Genomic DNA, 21741 nt, shown 5'->3' with positions numbered 1-21741 from the left:
ACATCTTTAACTCCATTATGGAAAAAAGTATTTCATACAACAATCGAATGTTCAAATTTCTTTCATCAAAACTCTTCCCCGGACGACGAGTATGAGGAAGTGCCAGAATACCATAAAACCGACTTTGAAGAAGTTAAACTTAGACTATGTAGAATAAATTGGCAAACTGTATTGAGTATAGAGGAGGTGTCGACGAATAAGTGACTAAATTTTATATAAGTGTAACGAATTTAAATAGTATGTGAAAGCGCGTATTGTGAAACCTAGAACAATATAGAACACCATGCGCCTCCTCCAAGGAGGACTTCAATGGAGATGCTTGGTTGTTTGCTTCGCGTTGTTGTTTTCGCGAATAATTAACTAACTATTCGCCACCAAACCAAAAAAATGTCACATTCGTGACCACCAAACGATTTCCTGTCGATCTAAATAGATTTTGTAGTAAGAAAATGATGTTTCGTTTTTATTCCGGCCATCTTCACGTTAGTTTTTAAATATTTTTTTTAACTACCCACTGGCCACCAAACGTTAAAAATCGACTACCAATCACGACTAATCGACCATGAATCGATTAAAATTTAATTCAATTTATTTTGCAATTATATAACCTTTCTATATGAGAATGACAAAAATCGATTTTGTTTAAAAATGCAGACCTTGTTTGTTACGTTTTAACGACATTCAATTAGCTAGAGATTACTGGGTAGGGAAAGTTATGAAACTTAGAGCAATAGTACTCAATTGAGAGCAAGGTTGTCACGGTAAAGATAGATACGTCTACCTTTATCAGGACACATGTTAGTGAACTTGGGGGATTCGTAGTTATCCTGCCTAAGCTCGACCCTCATTAACAGAAAGCAAAAATTAAGCTCTTACGATAATAAGCCTGTTCTAATGACCCTGCCACTTCTAGTTTTCCGATCTGTTTACTTCACATCCTTGCTCTCACTTGAGTACTATGGCTCTAAGTTTCATAACTTTCCCTACCCAGTAATCTCTAGCTAATTGAATGTCGTTGAAACGTAAAAAAGAAAATGTGACTAACATAGTCGAAATAAAAAAAAAAGAAAAAAGACCTTGTTTGTAGTACTAGAATGAACCAGAAATAATTCGCGATATCTCAGCAAACCAGCAATCGTATTTCATATTGCTTAAAATAAATTACAAATGATAAGCTTGAGCTTGTGCGATCACCCCTGGCTGCTTCTCCGTTATCGATCTGGACTAGCTGAAGTTGCACAGAGAATCAGTAGATAATTTTGTTTGGGAGTAGCGAAAACATCTTTCAATGTGCAACTCCTGGTTATCCTAACATTTGCGGTATTGATCAATACCGGTGCCGGCCAGGCCCGAACGTAGATCGCAGAAGGAAAGGGAAGGAATGGTTAGTCCGATACTTGCTTTTGCTAGAGGCCGTATATACTACTGCGCACTTCACAAGTATCACGGGAGGAGGATACTTTGTTAGTAAGGATAGAAGTTGGATTCTAGTTCTTCTACACCGACACCAGAGAGGTGACTCCACTATCTGGACTAGATATCGATCCATCAACTCATGGACCGGGGACCAACGGCTTTACTTACCTTCCGAAGGAACTGGAATGAGTGGCGGTCACTCTTACCACTCAACCACCGGCGCCGTAAAAAAATAAATTACAAATAATGACAGACTAAATCAAAATTACAAATAGTGCAAGCAAAAATTATATCCTGTTGTGCAAAGTTCACATAAAATGCAAATCTATGATCGAAATACAATGTTTACTTAAAGTTATTTATGAGTCCACTCCAACTTAAAACAAAATTATAAATCCAGCATATTTTTGACAGTTTGTAAACATTGTATATTAATCAATTTGAAATTGGATTAAACTGCAAAACTGTTCGTAAAAATGATCATCTCTTTATAATACTTCACAAAATGTCTTATTCGCAGAGTTGGATGTTTACGCAATAAACAATGTACGCATTACTTATTGAGAAAAAATGGCTTGTGAAAAGCAACAGCATTTACGCGAGCCCAAGTGTTTTCTTCACTAGAGAAGCAACGATAGACTCCCGATCAGCCACAAATGTTTGATTATTGCTAATTTTTTTCTAATATCCACACCATTATTTTTAGCCATGACAGAGCTAATATAAAGTAAATTTTCAACAACCAGATGTTTCGGTGCTAATGAGTGCAGAGTGTTAAAAAATAAATCGAACTAACTTTCCCTTATTATCCCATCAGCAGCCATACGTACATACTATTTCACTGAATACACCATGTTCAGAAACTCTAGCAAAATCGTTTTCGAACATCAGCGACTTCCAGAGGGTAATAAAATTGAATTGAAAATATCACGATATTTAAATTTCACAATCAATCAGTGGTGGCATTTATACAAAAAAAAATAGAATCACTGTAATTTTTTTGGGGGAATTGATGGAAAACATTGAGTTTGATTCTTATTTGACATATAGACGACCGTTTAGCAATTACATTTGTATCATGAGAAATCGTTTCGTCACAGACTTTATGAAACATTCTTATGTTATTACGCAGTTCCTATGCAACATAAAATTCGAAACTGTAAGTGCGTTATTTATTCCCAGACCTTGTAACACAATAACTTTACATCATAACATCCAATTATTCATATGCATTATAGGGTCCCGGACATACTGACTCAGTATCGTATCGAACTTGCAACAAGAACGATTTCGGATCTTTTGACGCATTCTTACTTTCGGATATTATAATACATGCTTGTGCGTCATAATGTCCCGTACGTTGCGACGCACTCCATTCGGACGTTATGACCGCGGATGAAATGACACGACTCAGTCCTTTCCCTCGCATAGACAGTCAATTTACGGAACGCATAATTGGCACATATTCTGTGATATTGGGATGGGACGAATATACAAACAACGCCGGTATATATGCTTTTGAATATAAAGAAAATTTAACATTACAAACAGTTTGTGAAAGCACGTGTTGTAAAACTTTGAAAATACGAAACACCATGCGCTTCCACCGATAAGGATTTCAATGGAGATGCTTGGTTGTTAGTTTCGCTTTGTTGTTTTTGCGAATAACTAACTAACTATTCACCACCAAACCAAAAAAATTGCATATTCGTGACCACCAAACGATTTCATATCGATCTGAATAGATTTGGTAGTGAAATAATGATGTTTCATTTTATTCCGGCCAACTTCACGTTAATTTTTTAATATTTTTTATTAATTAACCGCTGACTACTAAACGTTAAAAACAGACTACCAATCACCACCAAACAGCCAGCAATCGATTAAAATTTAGTTCAATAAATTATGCAATTGCATAGCCTTTCTATATGAGAATAGCAAAAATAGATTGTATCGGAAAATGCTTACTATTTTTTTGGTACTAGAATGGGCCAGTTAATAATTATTGTTAAAACTATTTCCATGGTTTGCAATAAGATCATTTGAAGAAAAAATGGGTCGACTCCGAATCTTTTGCGCTAATAGTGTGAATGTTATTCGTAATGTTCACGAAAACTCTATCGTAAATTTTTTTTTTTTCCTTTCGTTTATTTGACACGGCAATATCGTAAAATTTATCAAAATTGAGTTTTGAAGTTAGTTTAGTAGTAGTAGCTCGTAAATAGTACAACAAAAATTTCGTTGGTCGATAACGAATCGATTTCGTTAATTGTACGAATTCTTTGATAAAATACCCAAACATTTCTCGTGCATATTACGAACGATAGATATAACGAAGTTTTTCGTGCAATTCATCAAACAATCTAATTATTTATTAAGTAGATTTGAATTCACAATCAATTAATTTAAATAACAATTTCATCTGAATACATACAAACAATTTGTAGGGGGACTGAGTGATTCGACCATGTCAACAGATTTTAATATATTTGTTTTTTTTGCGAAAGTCTGATCAATTGGTCCGGAAATGAAAAGTTCTCTTCGATATGTGAAACTTTATAGTAAATATACAATAAAAGTAGGAGCTGACCCAAATCATCTAAAAATGGAGTTACGAGCTACATACCTAAAAAAATCGTGTGTATTTTCATCACCTGACCCTGACGTATTCGAGAATAAAAATGACATAGTTTTATGTTCGATTTTCATTTTACATGATGATGACTTTCCTAAATCACGAAATCTTACTCCACATACGGTGATTGTTTTAAATGTTGACAAGTTTAATTTTATTGCACTGCGCATGAAAAATACAGCTTTCATGTAAGATTAAATGGAACACGGTTATATTTCGTCAGTTCGTGAATTACGTTTTGCTAAATTGTGTCATGTTTGAAATTACGTCAACGATAAGATTCATAATTTTTTGAAGCGTAACATTGAAATCTGTCAATCGATTTGCAATAACTAATGTTTTCTTGAAAGCTTGACCGATTTCGCACACTATCCCCTCAAACGGTTTTTTTGCGATCTCGTATCAGGTCCGAATTTGACCAACGCATATTCTACAATTCAGACACCGATTAAGCAAACATAGTTGATAGTCTCACTTAAAGAAAGATATATGATGAAAGATACTATACAGCGGATCCATAAAAATGATAATTTACTTGTTTTAATTAAGTGTTATTAATTACTAACAAAAATCTAATTATTTGGAATACATTTGTTTCAAAATGGCGCTCTCTAGCACAATACTAGAAACTTTCTCAAATATTCCATCAAAAAAATCGTTCGATTAATAAGTCCGATTCGTACTAAGCCTCCCAAAGTCGTTTCGTGGTATTTATAAAATACTCGCAATTAAAATAGAAACTTTACCTGGAGAATTGCTTATATTTGTGTTTGAACGAAACCTATATGTGCCAGATTTACGAATATAGTCGCTCAGTGTAACCCTGATATATACGATCATAAAAAATGATATAGTTTAACGATTGATTTGATTTACCATATCGCTTTATTTCTAAAATCTCGCAGTTTTACTTTAAATGAAAATAATTGGAATTTTATGCAACTGCGCATGCAAGTCTCGTCATTTTGTGAATAATGGTTTGGTAATTTGTATTAAGTTTGGAATGACGTCTAACATAAAATTCATATTTATTGCTGTGTAAAAGTACGATACAGTGTCCAGGATTTTGATAACGAAATATGATCCTTAAATCATATGTGTCATACAGTCCAGTACTTCATGACGCATATTCGTTTTCATAACGTCACAGACTTTATGAAACATCCCCGTGTTATTACGCAGTTCTTATGTAACATTACATTCGAAACTATGAGTTTGCCATTTATTCCCAGACCTTGCAACACAATAACTTTACATCATAACATTCATATGCATTATAGGATCCCAGACATACTGACGCAGTATCGTTTCGGACTTGCAACAAGAACGATTTCGGATCTTTTGACACATTCTTACTTTCGGATATTATAATACATGCCTGTGCGTCATAATGTCCCATACGTTGCGACGCACTCCATTCGGACGTTATAACCGCGGATGCAATAACACGACTCAGTCCTTCGACCCTCGCGTAGACAGTCAATTTACGAAACGCATAATTGACACATATTCTGTGATATTGGGACGGGATGAATATGCAAACAACGGTGGTATATATGCTTTTGAATATAAAGAAAATTTAGCATTACAAACAGTTTGTGAAAGCACGTGTTGTAAAGCTTTGAAAATACGAAACACCATGCGCTTCCTCCGATAAGAATTTTAATGGAGATGCTTGGTTGTTAGTTTCGATTTGTTGTTTTTGCGAATAACTAACTAACTATTCACCACCAAACCAAAAAAATTGCATATTCGTGACCACCAAACGATTTCCTATCGATCTGAATAGATTTGGTAGTGAAATAATGATGTTTCATTTTATTCCGGCCAACTTCACGTTAATTTTTTAATATTTTTTTTATTAATTACCCGCCCACCACCAAACGTTAAAAACCGACTACCAATCACCACCAAACGACCACCAAACGATTAAAATTTAGTTCATCGAATTTCCGCGAATTTTCCGGCTAACTTCACAGTAGTCATAATTTTTGGGGTTGGTTGTGGCATTACGGTCTGCTTTGTACACGGTGAAGTTTAGCGTATCCTCTCAAGTGTATGCGCGTGGCACGATTGCCTTTCATTGTTAAATTTTATCCTTGGTAGTAATATTCCAAAAATACGGGAGCACTTATCTTTTGCAGGCAGTAGAACCGAAAGGTATATTAGTGGGTAGTAAATATATGGGAAGCGAAAAATGCTTCGTCAACTGCTCTGATATAGATGTGAGGTGTTTACTTTGAAGTTTGTTTGGGGTATTGGTATTAGCGTGTTACGTTGTTGGGGGGTTAAAGATCCGTTATATAAAGATTGCGCGTACATTTTTGATGTCATGTTAAAATTGGGTGTGTAATGAAGCCTTGAAGTTGTTAGCCATTTTTCAGATAATTCATAAATATGCCGCATACGGTTTATTCGCTTTCTGCATTTCGTATTTTATATGCTATTTTTGTACAAAACTCCTCAATTCACCGCTTTTAGAGGCACTGCAAAGTGCAAAAAAAACCTTTTGAGGTACTTCGAAATGCAAACTTTACACTTGTTGAAACCAGAGCTCATTAAAACCCCGTATTTTCTGCCATATGATTGGTGCTTTAAAAGGAACTTCCCGAGTTGCATTACTGTGATACTGTGGAAGATGATGGTCATTTGGATCCATATTTGCTGCTCACTAGAAAGAATAGAAATAAATCCCTGACAATTATTTCATCATCGAGTGCACTTGACGTGACCTTCCAATGCGCTCTCCTTACCCTGGAAGGAGCTATTCGAAGGAACCCAAATTAATCTGGTAAGATTTTCCAAAAACTTTCATATTTTCCTCAGAAAATACGGGCATTACTTTCCAGGTTTTATCGCACGGAGAGCGTCAATAGAGCTTTGTGTATACCAATGGATAAGTAGTGATCCGTGGGCAAAGTATCCATAATCCTAAGGGCAACTTCTCTGAAAGAACATTGTTGGAAACCGAATCGAAAGCCTCCTTAATATCTAAGAATACTACTGCTACTAGCATAGGTCATTAAAAATTTAGTTGAGGGCAATGCAAAGTAAGGCGATTTGTCCTTTTGCCTTTGTGGGAGCCAATTTCTGTATCTGACAGTAAGCTACTTGCTTCCACCAAACTGTTCAGGTGAAATAAGATTAGTTTCTTGAATAACTTCCAGATAGAGGACAACATTGCAATCGGTCAATACGAGTTGTGGTCGGAAGCAAATTTTCCTGATTTTGAAACGAGATATCATCGCCACCTGCATCCAATTGTGAGGGACAATGTTACCCTAAATGAACTTGTTTCACCAGTTTAATTAGATCCATTTGACTAATTCATTCAGATTATTCAACAGGTTGAATTTGATTCCGCAAAACCGCTATTTGTTCGCGGAGTCGTGTGGGAACGCGACGCAGTAGCTGATTCAGTGGAGCAAAATTGGTACCCAAATGTTTATTTTTAGAGAAAACATAGCAAAGTGTATCCTGCCTTGGCCTGCTAAGTCGAACCAAATATTTCGATGTCATTAGTTCTCATCATTAGTTCTGGCACTAAAATAGTGTTGAATTCTGTTAAGATGAAGTAGAAACGTAAATATCATAACTAATTTAGTTATAGGTTTTGTGTCCTTCCCGCGAAGAGCGAGTAAAGGCGCTTTAACCTAGGCTTATTAGCCAGGGCAAGGTGTAAATACCTCTGTCCCATCCCAAAGGACCAACGGAGTGACATCAACCTTCTTAGCAAAGTCACTCCCAACGATTTATTATATTCCCTTTAAACTGAAACGGTCGGTACGGTTATCCTCGTTTCTTCCTCCTTTAAGATTCAAAACAATTCGTCAATTAAATTATTCATTAAATGAATAATCTAATTGCCGTCTAATTTTGAAACAACTTCAAACCCAACTCTGCACAGTAGGCCTGACCGTTTTAATATTTGCGACATATGAAAATATGCTTCAAATATTAATATTGACAAGAAAAACACTGCAGACTAACTGCAGTGTTTTCCAGGATGCTTTTCAATACTGGCTGTGTAAGGGTTAGGATAGAATAGAATAGAATAGGTTTTGTGTCCTTCACGCGCAAATGTGTTTTTACGTACTTTTCTGCTCAGTGGAGGAAAATTGGTTTTCACCCAAATTTTTCTCCTCCTTAGGGAGAAATTTATCAAAAGTCTTCTTTTTCGGCACAGAGCCCGAGTAGACCTTTTTTAAGAAATCAAACATCCTGCGGTTGGAATATTCCATGCTTTCGTTGGTATGGTGTTTGGTGCTTATTGATGTTGCTGTAGTTATCCCTTCGACGAATCGGTGCCAAGAACTGCTTTTATTTTTTGCTACGTAAACTCAATTTTGTCACGGTCCCGTTGCAATCAATGTTTGGGGTGAAGTAGTACGAGAAATTGATTGTTTCTGATGCTTTTGATCCGCTAGCAATTGAAATCACGACAGGCAGGTTGTGGGGATCGGGGACTATCTTCCACATGCAATTCAACTAAGGCGCTAATGCGAAACGGGGGTACTGGAATCCATATCATTTCTCCCGTTTTCAGAATGGTAATGTGGAAATTTTCGAATTACTGCTGATCTGTTACCATCGTGAAGACAATCCCACGTCGTGTAGAGGAAGTTAAAGTTTCCTAGAACTAACGTCGGTGCCGATACGAATGCCACGATATACAAAGCGTTTTGTGTCTTGCCGAGGCACAAGGAGGAATGTTTTGCCTTTCTCATATAGAAAGGTTATGCAATCACTCTGAAAAACGTCAACCTAATCCAACCTAATTTTTTTTTCCACTCGCATAAGGTTTCTGGATTTTAACAGGGGCGTAGTTGATGGTTTACGGAGAGGGGTTACACCCCCCCCCCCTCTACTGTTCACTCCCCTCCTTTAAAAATCTCCTTAAATCACCCCTCAGACCACCACCTCATACCCCTCCCTTTCAACCCCATCATCTTTAAACCACCACTATATTACAAAGCATATCAATTTAAGCTGGGGAGTCGTTCGTTCATGGGACTTTCGCTCTCCTCACATACCCATCCCCGCATGACAAAATGAGTTAGCAAGCAGATAACATTGATCTAATGCTGATTAGGCTAATGGAGTATGATATTTTTTTGTTTCAAGTGTTTCACCGTCGACACGTAGCTCATCAAGTTCGTGGCTGGCATGCCATTGTGTATAAGTGCAAAGTGTACTAAGAATGTAATGGACATTTCCACAATTATGTTGAACATAAAAAGCCTCCGTGCCATAGTTTAGAGAAATGAGAAAGGTACAATTGCACCGCTAGGTGGATTAAAACAGGTGTTTTCTTTTGGTTTGAACTTGACAAGAGACAACTTTAATGCCTATTGTCGAATGGAGATTAATTCGATTGAAGTATCGTTTGTTGATCTTCAAAAGTACTCCTCCATAGAGGTCTTCTCGATCCAAGGCGATAGCATTAAAATCGTGAATGTTCATGTCTATTTCTAAGGTGGGCCATATTTCGTATAATGCAAATGCGTCATAGTTCGAGTTGTTTATGAAAAGTTCAAAAGAACCGCTATCGGAATGAGTCTTCTGCAATTTCACTGTAGAACAGTAGTCAAATCCGTGACCTCGTTCGATAAAAAGAGACGATCCCTACAAGGAGGAATCATTTCGCGGGCAGCTGTTTCAAAATTACTCTCACTACAGTTAGAAAAGTTACAAACTTACTTCTAATAATACATGAAGAAAGATCATTGAAACTCTACTCGCAGCAGGGAAACTCTTCAGCATTCCCACTGAAAGAATCTTCTCCATGATTTCCACCACACGGGATTAATTACTTGCGTTTAGTACAATTCATGACCAATGGTTCAAAAAGGCGTACGAGCAGACGAACCTTGTCGAAGAGTATCTACTTTGGTAAAGCAGATTCGGCGAAAGTCACCCGATTCTAGTTTCAATGGATATAAGATTTTGACCAGTCCTTTCTGAATACAAGGGTTTTTGAAACAGTCAACCGCGTTCTCTTGAAGATCCATGCATGTCACAATTTAATCGGTAACTACACCATTAATCTCAACTTTGTGGGCTGGTACGTACATTTGGTATTATTTCGTAAGGATCTTCTCGCCAGCAGTGTTGTTACCTTGTTTTAGACCTCAACCCTGAACTTATCTTGGTAGATTTGAAATTTCGGTCACGGCCATATGAAGATGGCTGATGAAACGGCCAGGAAGCTTCAGTAAGACCTGTTCAAACGAAACGTCAATAGGGTGTTGGATCAACGAAGCTGTTCCATGCGAAGATGCGGCGATGATTTACAGTTGCTCAGCAAACTGCGATCATTTTTATGTACAGTATTTGTATCGCCAAAAAGCTGACAAGAATTAATCCTGTCATATAACCAGGTCTGGTGAGATTGCTAGAAAAACTTTATCGATTTTTGAACGTGGACCTCGTACGTTCTGGTAATGAATCGTCAGTTTATCATTCATTATTGCGTCGACAGTCAATTACTCTAATTCCACCACTTCATTGCAAAGCATTAACATAATAATGATACGAACAATTGTGGGATTCCACAACTGATGGCTGAAATGGATTCGGTGACCCAAAATTAAGTGTAAGCCCTGTCTTGTACACATATAAACCAATTCATATAATTATGTCGCTACTTTGTATGGAAAGGTGCCACTATGTACTGATCCTCCCTTTTATAATGAAATCTCCATTTACGAACTCTTTTTATGTAATATTCGATTTACGTAGCTTTTTTTTATTCACGAACTAAATTCGAAATAACGATCTCTTTTTTACGAACCAAGTTCGTAAAAATGTCTAAGTACGAATAGTATAGTATGAAGTTACAATTTAGCAATAACTAATTAGTTATTACTAACAAAAGTTGGATATTTTGCGAATGGGATTGATGAGTAAGTTACGGACATCGATGTTTGAAGCCATTTTGAAAGCCAAGACGGCGACTTCTGATTTAGACAAATTCTCTATAACCTCAACAGTTGGGTATCTTCTGAATGGGGTTGACGAGTAGGCGAGAACGGGGCTAGTTGGCGGTGTTTTCAGTTTTCATTCTTTATCGTAGGTAGATCTTGCAAAATAGAATACGTGGCATGAAAGGGCAGACTGTTGGCAACATCTCTGAATTTTATTAAAATGATTGATGCATCGTCTCCATTTTAGAGATACCCATGCCCAGGGGTAAGCAATCAAATGGAAATTCAAATACTTGAGGGTTTTTTTTGGGAACGTCCTGAATGTCTTCAAAAAACTGTACATTAACCGACCTTTGATATTATATTTCAGTCTCAATACCCTGGCATTTTGACTTTGACGCGTACTTCACATTCAAAAGCAAATTTTCGAAATTCTTCAAGCAATTGACCGAAGTAACTGTCTCTTGCATTGACGAGATACACAAGAAAAAGATTTTCTTGCTTTGGAGTAAATTCCAGAAAAAAATTGCTCCGCGTGCATGACCGCCAGTTTACCCCAACAGCATATTTTATTAAAAAACTTTTTAATAAATAACTTTTGTTTAAGGTATAATATCTTTACCGATACTGAAAGGTCTTTTCAAGTGCTATCGAAAAATATAACCATTCTGGAAATAGATTGAAGATCAACCTAAATAACACAAAGTGTTTAAAATTTAGAAAATTTACCTGGTATGATCGAAAACCCAATATCGCCCACAACTTCTACAAAACAAAATGTTTTGCAACAAAAACACATAGGATAATGGGTTTCACATAACTTGAGGTACACAATGAGAGGCAGCGCTATATGTCTAATAGAAACGGAGAAAAAGGGATTCCGCCAACTTATCCCAACCGCCAACTAGCCCCGGTCTCCCCTACATGACATGAAATTGATGTCCGAAGCCAATTCAAAATCCGATATGTCGATTTTCAGTTTTATATAAACTACCTATAACCTCCACAATGTGAGTATTTTCAGAATAGGATTGACGACTAGAAGACTTTCGATTTAGATAAAATTTCTATAACTTCGACAATGTGGGTCTCAGAATGGGATTGATCAGTACGCGCCGTCAGAATGGTGTCACTCATTGATGTCCGTCATCTACTCGTCAAGCTCGTTCCAAAAATATCCTTATGGTTAGGATTATATAAAACGTCGCTCAACCTGAAGGCGCTATCTTGTATTTCAAAGTGACCTCACTTATAGCTTGCCGTCATCTACTGGTCGAACCCGCTCTAGAAATATTCATATTCTTTGGGTTATAAAAAATTCGCTCGACTGGAAGTCGCATTCTTGAATTTTAAAATGGCGCCAAACATCTGTTTCTGTCATCTTTTCGTTAAACCCGTACCAAAAATATACATCGATTGCCATCATCCACTCGTCGAGCATGATTAAAAAAACACGTTTTGCTAGGGTTATAGAGAATGTTGCTTAAACGGAAGTCGTCTTGGATTTATAAATGACTTCTCCTATCGATTTTTGTTATCAACTCGACAAGCCTGTGCCAAAACCCGGAACCCGCTATGTTCGATTTCAAAAGGATTTCACACGCCAATTTCTGTCATCAACGTGACAAGCCCGTTCCAAAAATATCAATATTATTAGGGTTGTAGAGAATTTTTCTCAACCAGGAGTCGTCATATTAGGACTTAAAATAGCGCTAAACATCGGTTTCTATCGCCTCCTCTCCGTTCCAAAAATATCCATATCGTGAGGATTAACTAAAAAATAGCGCAACCGGAAGTCGGCTCCTTGGATTCCAAAAAGGTTCCGTATATCCATCTTCATCATTTATTTGTCATGTTCTTTCTAAATCGAGAATATTGCTCAACCGTAAGTCGCCATCGTGGATTTGTAAATGTTTCAAAATATTCATTTTCGTCATCTACTCGGCCAACTCGTTCTAAAAATACCTATATTGGTAGAGTTATGGAGAAAGTTGCACAACCAGAGTTGCTATCCTGAATTTGAAAATGGCGTCAAGCATCAATTTCCATCATATGCTGTTCAAGCTCGTTCCGAAAATACCTATATTGTTAGGGATATCAAGAATATTACCTAACCGATTTTATTAGTTTTTTCACCCAATTTTATCGTTTTATTTTATTTATAGTCGGTAAATCTGCTACGATTAGGATTTGTACAGAAAACTTTCGTAAAATATACACATTTTTCGTACATATGATGAATCATTCGTAGTTCTGTGGAAACATTTTTAATTTGATTCCAAGTTTTTTATAAAAAACTACGAAACGACTTCCATAGACCTATTTCGAATCGATTTCATTAGCCAAACGAATTTTTTGATGTAATATACGAAAGTCTTTCTAACATTTAAGAGTATCTTTCGGAATATGAACGATTTTCTTGGCGAAAAATCAGTTACACTGAATGCAACGAACATGGCGAAAACGCCATGTTTATATAATCACTATACTCATTTGAAGCCTTTGTTTAGAGGAGCGTCTGCCATCTTTGTTCAGCGCAAGCTAAAATGCTGATGCCAATTTATAGGCATTCCATCGTTTGCAGGCCGAATAATTAATGAAATGGTAAGGTATCCTCTTAACAGTGCCAACCAAAATAGATTCTTTACACTAGTTGGTTTCGTTTAATTCACGAACTGAAACAACGGCGATTCAAAGAACGAAAATTGTCGTTATTTTCCATATATATTGTACATTGCACGAAATTATCGCTGATGACGGAACCATTTTTCGTGATTGAAACAAGATGTTTCGATGTTTTACTAAATGTTTCTATGTAGCACGAATATTTGTGAAAAAGGCGAATTTATTTTTCGTACAATCTTTTCGTTCGTCGAGCAATTTTTTTTTTGATTTTTTCATTTCATTCGATCTTCTAAGATCGATGCAAATATCGATTATTTTTATATTAAAGATATCGATCGCCAAAACTGGGTACGATTACAAATTTTATTCTAGGAAATTATCGGAATAATGATCATTCATAAATTACGTAACGCTTTTAGGGGGGTGGTACGACAAATTGTGACATGTTGTGACATAGGGGGGAGGGGGAATAAGCTAGATCGCTCAGGAGCGGATCCATAAAAAAAAGTTCGGGAGGGGTCCGAAATTTTAATTTTGGAATGAACATTGCACAAAACATTATGCAGACTCATTAAATGAAAATCAGTGCTGGTGGTCAAATTTGGCTTGAAATGATGTTAAATTTGAAACTTACATAAAATTGAAACTAATTCAAATTTTCTCAACAAGTTGAAAGTTTTCGAAGGGAGACCGGACCCCCAAGACCCTCTCCCTGGATCCGCCACTGAGATCTTCACGTAACATGTTTTTTCTGAAGAACATTTTTTCCCGGAATTTGTTACGTAATAAGGGAGGGGGTATAGAGAAATTTGTGACATTTTGTTACATGGGGGAAGGAGGGAGTCAATTTTAGACAATTTTTGCGTTACGTAATTTATGAATGGTCCCATACCTGGGAATTGAATAAATGTAATCATAGCTACCTAACTAGCATACAAAAAATAGTTTTAAGTTATATAGTCATACACTTTGGGAACTGCTCTTGCGAATCGACTTTTAATAAGAATTTGAAGCGAACTTTTTTACGAACTAAATCCCAATTAATGAGCATTTTTTACGAACTAATTCAATTTACGAACCCCTAGTTTGGTTTTTGAATGGAGGTTCCAGTGCACTATATATTCATGTAGATATGTTTTCCTTTATGAGTGAACAACCATGCGCCCACAGTAGGGTACACATCTCTATGCAAGCGCTTGGTATATTGTGGCGAAATTTCCAATAATATAATACAAGTTACTATTCAACAGCGATCTTACGAGTTTATTTTTTCAACGTGCTTGATACGTTTCATGTTGTTCTCGCATCTGTTACATATTCCTTGAACGAAGCTTTCAATCCTATGACTATTTCAACACCTTATAATTGATAGAAAATCAGACGTGAATATTGGTTTCAATGAAATATAATTGTTTCAAAATAAATCTCTTGCTCATGGCCCTAATAGTAACTTTATTTCTTTTCATTACAGGTACCAGCATCCTCCTGTCCTCCTCCGGGAAGGATAATCGATATGCAAGAAGCGTTCCAGGAACTATAGAGTCAATACGTAGTATATTTGGCATTTTATTCCAACATTCCGAAGGGAAGCGACACACATCAGCAGCTCCCCGCTTCATCAAGCATTATAGGATTGACTATTGAAAGACATATTCGATGCAAATTCCACTGCCATAGCCGGCATATTGAATTTGCATACTTGAAATAACCGTGCACAGGTTTTCGGGTACCGTGTGGTCTGTAGATTTGGCTCGATGTGGATTCCAATCGATATCGGCCACAGCTTCGAAATGAGTGCGGTATAGGTGTAGGTATATGTACACCTTATGCCGGGAGGTCCGTTAGCTGAAGCGGTTGCGGCGGAATCGTTCAGGATGGTATGCCATCTAATTGCATATCAACAAGTTTTTGATTAAATTTTATAACTTGGAATGGGAACCGAAGCTCCAGAGAGAGAGAGATTGTATGCGAGTGAGTAAATGAGTGACTGCCTGACTGATGTGTGTTGGTTTGGTTGGTAGAGCGGTAGGTTGTTTCCAAATACTGGCTGGCGGAAGATAGTTGAGGAAGTAATGTGAAACTAATGACGTTTCCTCTATCTACGTTGGGTGTGTAGTGTATGGGTGTATCACACACACCCAACGTAGGGAGCGATGTGAAAGGAAGCCAAGGAAAAGCAATTGCTCGTGTTCTGTTGTTTTTGCTAGCGGCGGAAGAGATGAGCTTAGTGATAATGTATGCGAATATTTTATTAGATGTGGAAGACGAGCTAATCTAGCAGATGCTGGGTGAGAAGATGATAGTTGAGATAGATTGCTTCATTACGGCACAAAGAGGAATTTCATTGGCAAGATAGTAATAGGTCTGTAAAAGTGCACACACTTTAAGACACGGTAAAGATATTAGGAAAATTTAATCAACCTCACATATATTTGTAGCAAGGAGCTTCAGAACGTAAACGGAAGTTGTCGATAAGCATTATTGATTTGCATATAAAAGCTCTTTTATTCAAATCCAAGATGAACGGCCGAGCACTCGTAAAAAGCAATTTCTTAAAGATTCACCCAAACCTAAATATGCAGTTACTAAAAACCCCAGTCTACACTTTTTTCGCCTGTCAATAGACAATAGTGATAGCATAGGGTGATGAGCCCATTTGCGCCATGTTTCTATTATCACCCTACCCATTTGAAGCCGTTGGTTATAGCAGTGTCTGTCATCTTTGTTCAACGCATTTTACACACGAGAATTTTACTGTTTTCAGCGCATTTGTGTTATTATATTGGTTATTAACAACGAAGCAAAGCTGTTGAAGTCAATTTTCACGCATTTCATTGATTGTATGGCGAGAATTAGTGAGGCATCTTGCTTAGTATGGTGAAAATGGGCACTTTATCCTATCTGAATTTGAAAATGCTATCAGCTAGTAATGCAAAAATTGAATATATACCGATTGACAGTTACGGTATGCCAATCAATGCCTCTCATCGCCTTTTGACCTTTTGACGTCATGATACAACCAGAGCATCATTGGTGCTAGTACATGTACTGAGACCGTGTTATGCCATTGTTTCCTAAAATCCATCGAGTGTCTCTGACACTGAAAAATACTTCACTGTCGCTTTCAGATCTGCCCTTTTTGTTTTCCTTGGGGGAACTTCATGTGCCAAGTGATTTTTACTCATGACCGGTGACACAAATCAGTAAAATCTTGATGTGATGTGAGTCAACAACAACACAGAGACGAAGCCATGGAGCTTGACAAAAAAAAATTCCCAGCTGGGAAGCCTTTTACGGCAAGAAGCATGCATCATATCCACAGAAGGTTCATCAAAAAAGTGCCGAAAGGAAAGTCAAGCCATCGTTTTCGTTTTGCTTTTGCTGGCACCTATTATACAGTTAACCATGTACGGAAATGCTTCTGGGTTTTACGACATTGTGCCGTTGTGTGCTATTTGATAAAAAGAATTGAAAAAACTGTAGCTATTCTCGTCATAACAATCATGCATTCAGGTAGTGACCGTTGCATAATTCTTTCACCGTAAGTAGGTTTTATTAACTATTTTTCTTAAGGGATTACATATCATTTTGTTTTTCAAAATATTGAACTTTTCACCTTTCAAGAAGTTGCGAAAAGTTGCTAAAAATGCAATACTATAATTTCGCGATCGCGGTGCTAAGTGCAGGAAACAACATCAATATGTTCTGATCTAGCAATTATTTCTCCACATTAAAACAGAATCTTAATTTTACTAGCTGGGTTCTATCAATTTATGTAATATTTTGCAAAAAAACTTTTATACCGCAAAAAGATGAGATCGGATGCTGCCTTGTTTGGAAAGATTAGACATGCTTGCTTTTCGATTGCAGGTCTAAGTAGGTGTAAAATCATCAATTTATGTTTACTAACTGGAAAATTTCAAACTCTGATAATTTGTCCACTTCTGCTGGAATTAAAGTACATGGCCTGATGGCGAAATAGAAGTCTAATTAAAATGCATTACAAAAATTCTAATCAGCCCTACTGCTGACAAAGGCCAAGATTCTTTAGTTATAATTTGATCCATCCATCTTAGTCGAGCAGTTTGTGTTCAACTTCCGGCCGAAAGAGAAAAGTGTATTAAAACTTATAAACGTTTCAAGAGATTAGACGAAGCATTACTTGGGCGTCACCGAAATTTCGATGGTTTGCTCAAACAAGTTTTAAGTCTAATGCAGTTAAATGGTATAGTTTTCGATAGGGACTGATTTTTTTTGTGTAGAAGATCCGTGCATATGTATCATCTTGTGAAGTCTGGATCGATGGTGTAGTTATCAATCCGAGTCTGAAATACACAGAAGCAGTATTAAAGGGAAATGTCATATAAACGGTCAAAATCATACTGAACATTTGCGCGTGGGTAAAAAAAAAGTTTCAATGTTAAAGGCTTTTTTATTTTTGCTAAAGGATTTTTTTATAAAATATAAATTGTTTCGGTGAATTATATATTCATTTATTTGGGAGATCTTAACACGTAAAGTCGGCATGTTTTTTTTTCAGTTTGCGTCCTGAATAGCTCGGATATCAAAATAAAGCTAATTTCGAACTCTTCAACATGAACCTAAAAAATTGATAATTTTTTCTTTCATTTTTGGCTAAAAAAACAGTAAAAGATTTTTTTATGCTTTTAGTGTAAAATAGTGAATAATGTTATGATTTAAAAATTATCTTCAATTTGATATCAATCGGGGCCTCCAACTGAAAAAAAACATGCTGATTGTGCGCGATTTTATTTAAATGGTATTTTTTTATGATAAAGTCTTCAAAGTAAAAAAAAAAACTTTGAGCCTTTAATATGAAAGCTTTTTTTTGGGACCATACACAATGATTCAGTATGATTTTGATAGTTTGGATAATTGAGTATGGCGCAATGGAATAAAACCGTTTTTACTATATCTTAAATTAGATTTATACTAACACTCACTAATATGATGCAACGATACAAATACATATTCTTTCATTTACACTCATACTCTCCCTCATTCCAAACATACAAACGTTCGTGGCCTTCACGATAACACAAACTTGGTCATAAGCACGAATATGCAATTACAATCATCCACATATAGGGGAACATAGGTCCAGAACTTTAGATAGACCAATCATAAAAAAATGTCGCTCATATTCACTAAACAACACGTTCCCTGGCGACAAGAAAGAAAACTCTAGTGATATGGGGAAACTTACTCTCTTCTAGTTTTGATCCGTCTACTAAAAATTAAGTGTTAGATTCACGGTCCGCGTGATCATTGCATGCGAATGACCACACGGTTATAAAATCGTATATATAATTATGCATACGAATTTACATACACGCTAGCACAGGCGACAAACACGTTAACATACAAATGCTCGAGCCTTTCGCGATCATCCTCGCACACCTAGGTCCACGATCTCGCAAACAAGATAACACCCCGGTGACTAAGTGAACATCTAAGCAAATATAAATTTATAAACGCAATCTCAACAGTAAACCTACAAACGTTCGTGCGATTGTGAATCGGTTATATCCGGAAATCCCTACTCTCGGCTCTAGCAGCCTAGGTCCATGCCATCAGTTGGGCCATTAAAATAATAAGACGTTCATATCCACTAGACCAGCGGTTCTCAACCTTTTTCGTACCACGGACTCCTTAGAAATCACCCTGGGTTGCTGCGGACCTCCACGGATAAACATCGATTTTGTATGCTATCAATATGTTATTTTCAGTTTGTTAGGAAACAATATTTGAAATTTCAATATGCACTCCGAAAATATATTTTTTGTCGCGGACGCCCAGGAACGACTTCACGGCCCCTAGAGGTTCGCGGACCCCAGGTTGAGAATCACTGGACTAGACAGCACGCAGTTGTGCGTGGATGATCGCGATAGCATGTTCGTCTTTGTGTATTATCGCAAAGAGATCGGGCGTTTGTAGGTTAACGTATTCGATCACGTCGGCATTTGTATAAATGCGTGGGCGTTTGTATGTCGCGTGTGCTACCATGTATGAACTTCGCATATATAAGTTACATTTTATATTTGAAGTACATAAATACCAAGGTGCTTAGAGTTCTAAGGTGATTCGTCTTTGGCAGTAATTAGGTGAGGAGTGAGGTAAGCGTGCAGCAGACTGCGGGGAAGAAAAATGACAGCAAACAACTTTGTTTATACACTGAAATCCAAGCAAACATATGGAGAGAACTAGTAAAAAATGTTAATTGCTGTCGTTACTAAAACCAACATGGCTGATCGGCGTTTTTGAGGATCGTATCACCTGAGAATAAAAACTCCTTGATAAATACGACCGGATAATGCCTATTAATTTTGTTTTTTATTCCTCGGCTTTTCGGTCGTTCGAATCAGAACGGGTATTGTATACTGCCCGACGCTTCGGCCACTGGTTTTGGTGTTTTTCCCTTCAAAAAGGCCAAAACCAGTGGCCGAAACGTCGGGCAGTATACAATACCCGTTCTGATTTGAAAGACCGAAAAGCCGAGGAATAAAAAAAATAATTAAATGTTATAACCATATGCCCATTCGCATATTCGCTTGGATGATCGCGCGGACCGTGAATCTGATACTTACCCTGAGGTACGGTTCAGATGCTAGAAGAGAGCGAGTTTTCCCCTATCATAATAGTTCCCGGTCATGTCACCTTGGCGACATGGTAGCACAAGCGACATACAAACGTCCACGCATTTGTTCAAATGCCGATGTGATTGAATACGTTGAATATGGAAAGTTATAGAGGAAAAATACGTTAAATTAAAATTTTTAGTATCAAAATAAAAATATATTCAGAAACATAAATAATTTTAACATTAACTCTACGAACCACATCATTAAATGTCCTAATACCCGAACTTCCCATATTTTTTCAGAAATGAAGCTTTTCTCATGTGATCGCTAAGCATATTTTATACTAGACTTGGTAAATTAAATAATGGTTTATTGTTAAATTTAGATGATATGTGCAATGTAATGCTAAAAAATGTGGATTCGAGACTAAATGTGAAAAAATCTTATGTTTCTGAATTTGATTGAAGCATGATAGAGATATATGCACGAGAAAATGAGAAAATATAATATGAAAGACAAAAAACCCCAACTTCACGTATTCCGATGAAGGTCGCAAAAGCTCCGTTCGATTTCTGAACTTTTTCACATTTGAAAAATTGCAAAATATGTATGATTTGCAGCACGGAGCGCTACTTCAAAAATTACAGGTCGGACTCGATAATCCGGGGATTCGATTAACCGGGGATTCGATTATCCGTGATTCGATAATCCGGGGAAAATGATTCGATTATCCGGGTGTTTCGAAAAAGATCCACATTTCAACTAGAATGTCTGATTATAGTGCTAATTCGATCATTGCAGTCAACAAAACTTTTATTCGGGGGGTCTAGGGTTAACCTCCTCACAAATTTTGGCGTACCTCTAAAAAAGCTTATGTATGGGTTATTCCGCGCAAAGTGGCCAAAAAAATCAAAACTTGAAATCGACCTTTACGAATTGAAACCAGTTTTGAATAAATTGTTCAATTAAAGCCAATATATAGTATGGGAGACCGGGGCTTGTTGGCGGTGTTTTCAGTTTTAAATTTTTACCGCTTTGATGTAGGTAGATCTTGCAAAATAGAACACGTGGCATGAAAGAGCAGACCGTTGGCAACATCTCTGATTTTTTATGAAGTGTTTGATGCATTTCTCCATTTTTAGAGACAAAAATATGTGACGCGGAAAACCCGACAACTTACCCCGGCCCCGGGGTAAGTTGGCGGTATGTGTGGATACGCCAAAAACTAAGCAATCAAGGGGACATTCAGTTACTTCAAGGGTCCTTTTGCAACGTGCTGAATGTCTTTTCATGAAAACTGTATATTAACCGACATTTTATATTATATTTCAGTTTCAATACCCCGGTATTTTGACTTTGACGCGTGCTCCCTATTCAAAAGCAAATTTTCGAAATTCTTTATGCGATTGGCCGGAATAAATGTTTCCTGCATTGACGAGATACACAAGAAAAAGATTTTCTTACTTTGGAGTGAATTCCAGAAATAATTTTTTTTGATTACTTTTTTTCACTGTAAATAGTACCGCCAACTTGCCCC

At 36.9% G+C, this 21741-nt stretch overlaps 1 protein-coding gene across 4 annotated transcripts in view; it reads left to right on the top strand.

Annotated features, from left to right (window-relative positions):
• Window positions 1-21741, top strand: part of LOC131691972 (pikachurin) — a 788885-nt gene that overhangs the window by 253786 nt on the left and 513358 nt on the right. The window lies entirely within an intron of this gene.

The sequence above is a fragment of the Topomyia yanbarensis genome, chromosome 3, assembly GCF_030247195.1.
Source record: "Topomyia yanbarensis strain Yona2022 chromosome 3, ASM3024719v1, whole genome shotgun sequence".
Classification (NCBI taxonomy): domain Eukaryota; kingdom Metazoa; phylum Arthropoda; class Insecta; order Diptera; family Culicidae; genus Topomyia; species Topomyia yanbarensis.
This window is presented reverse-complemented; position numbering and strand designations above follow the sequence as displayed.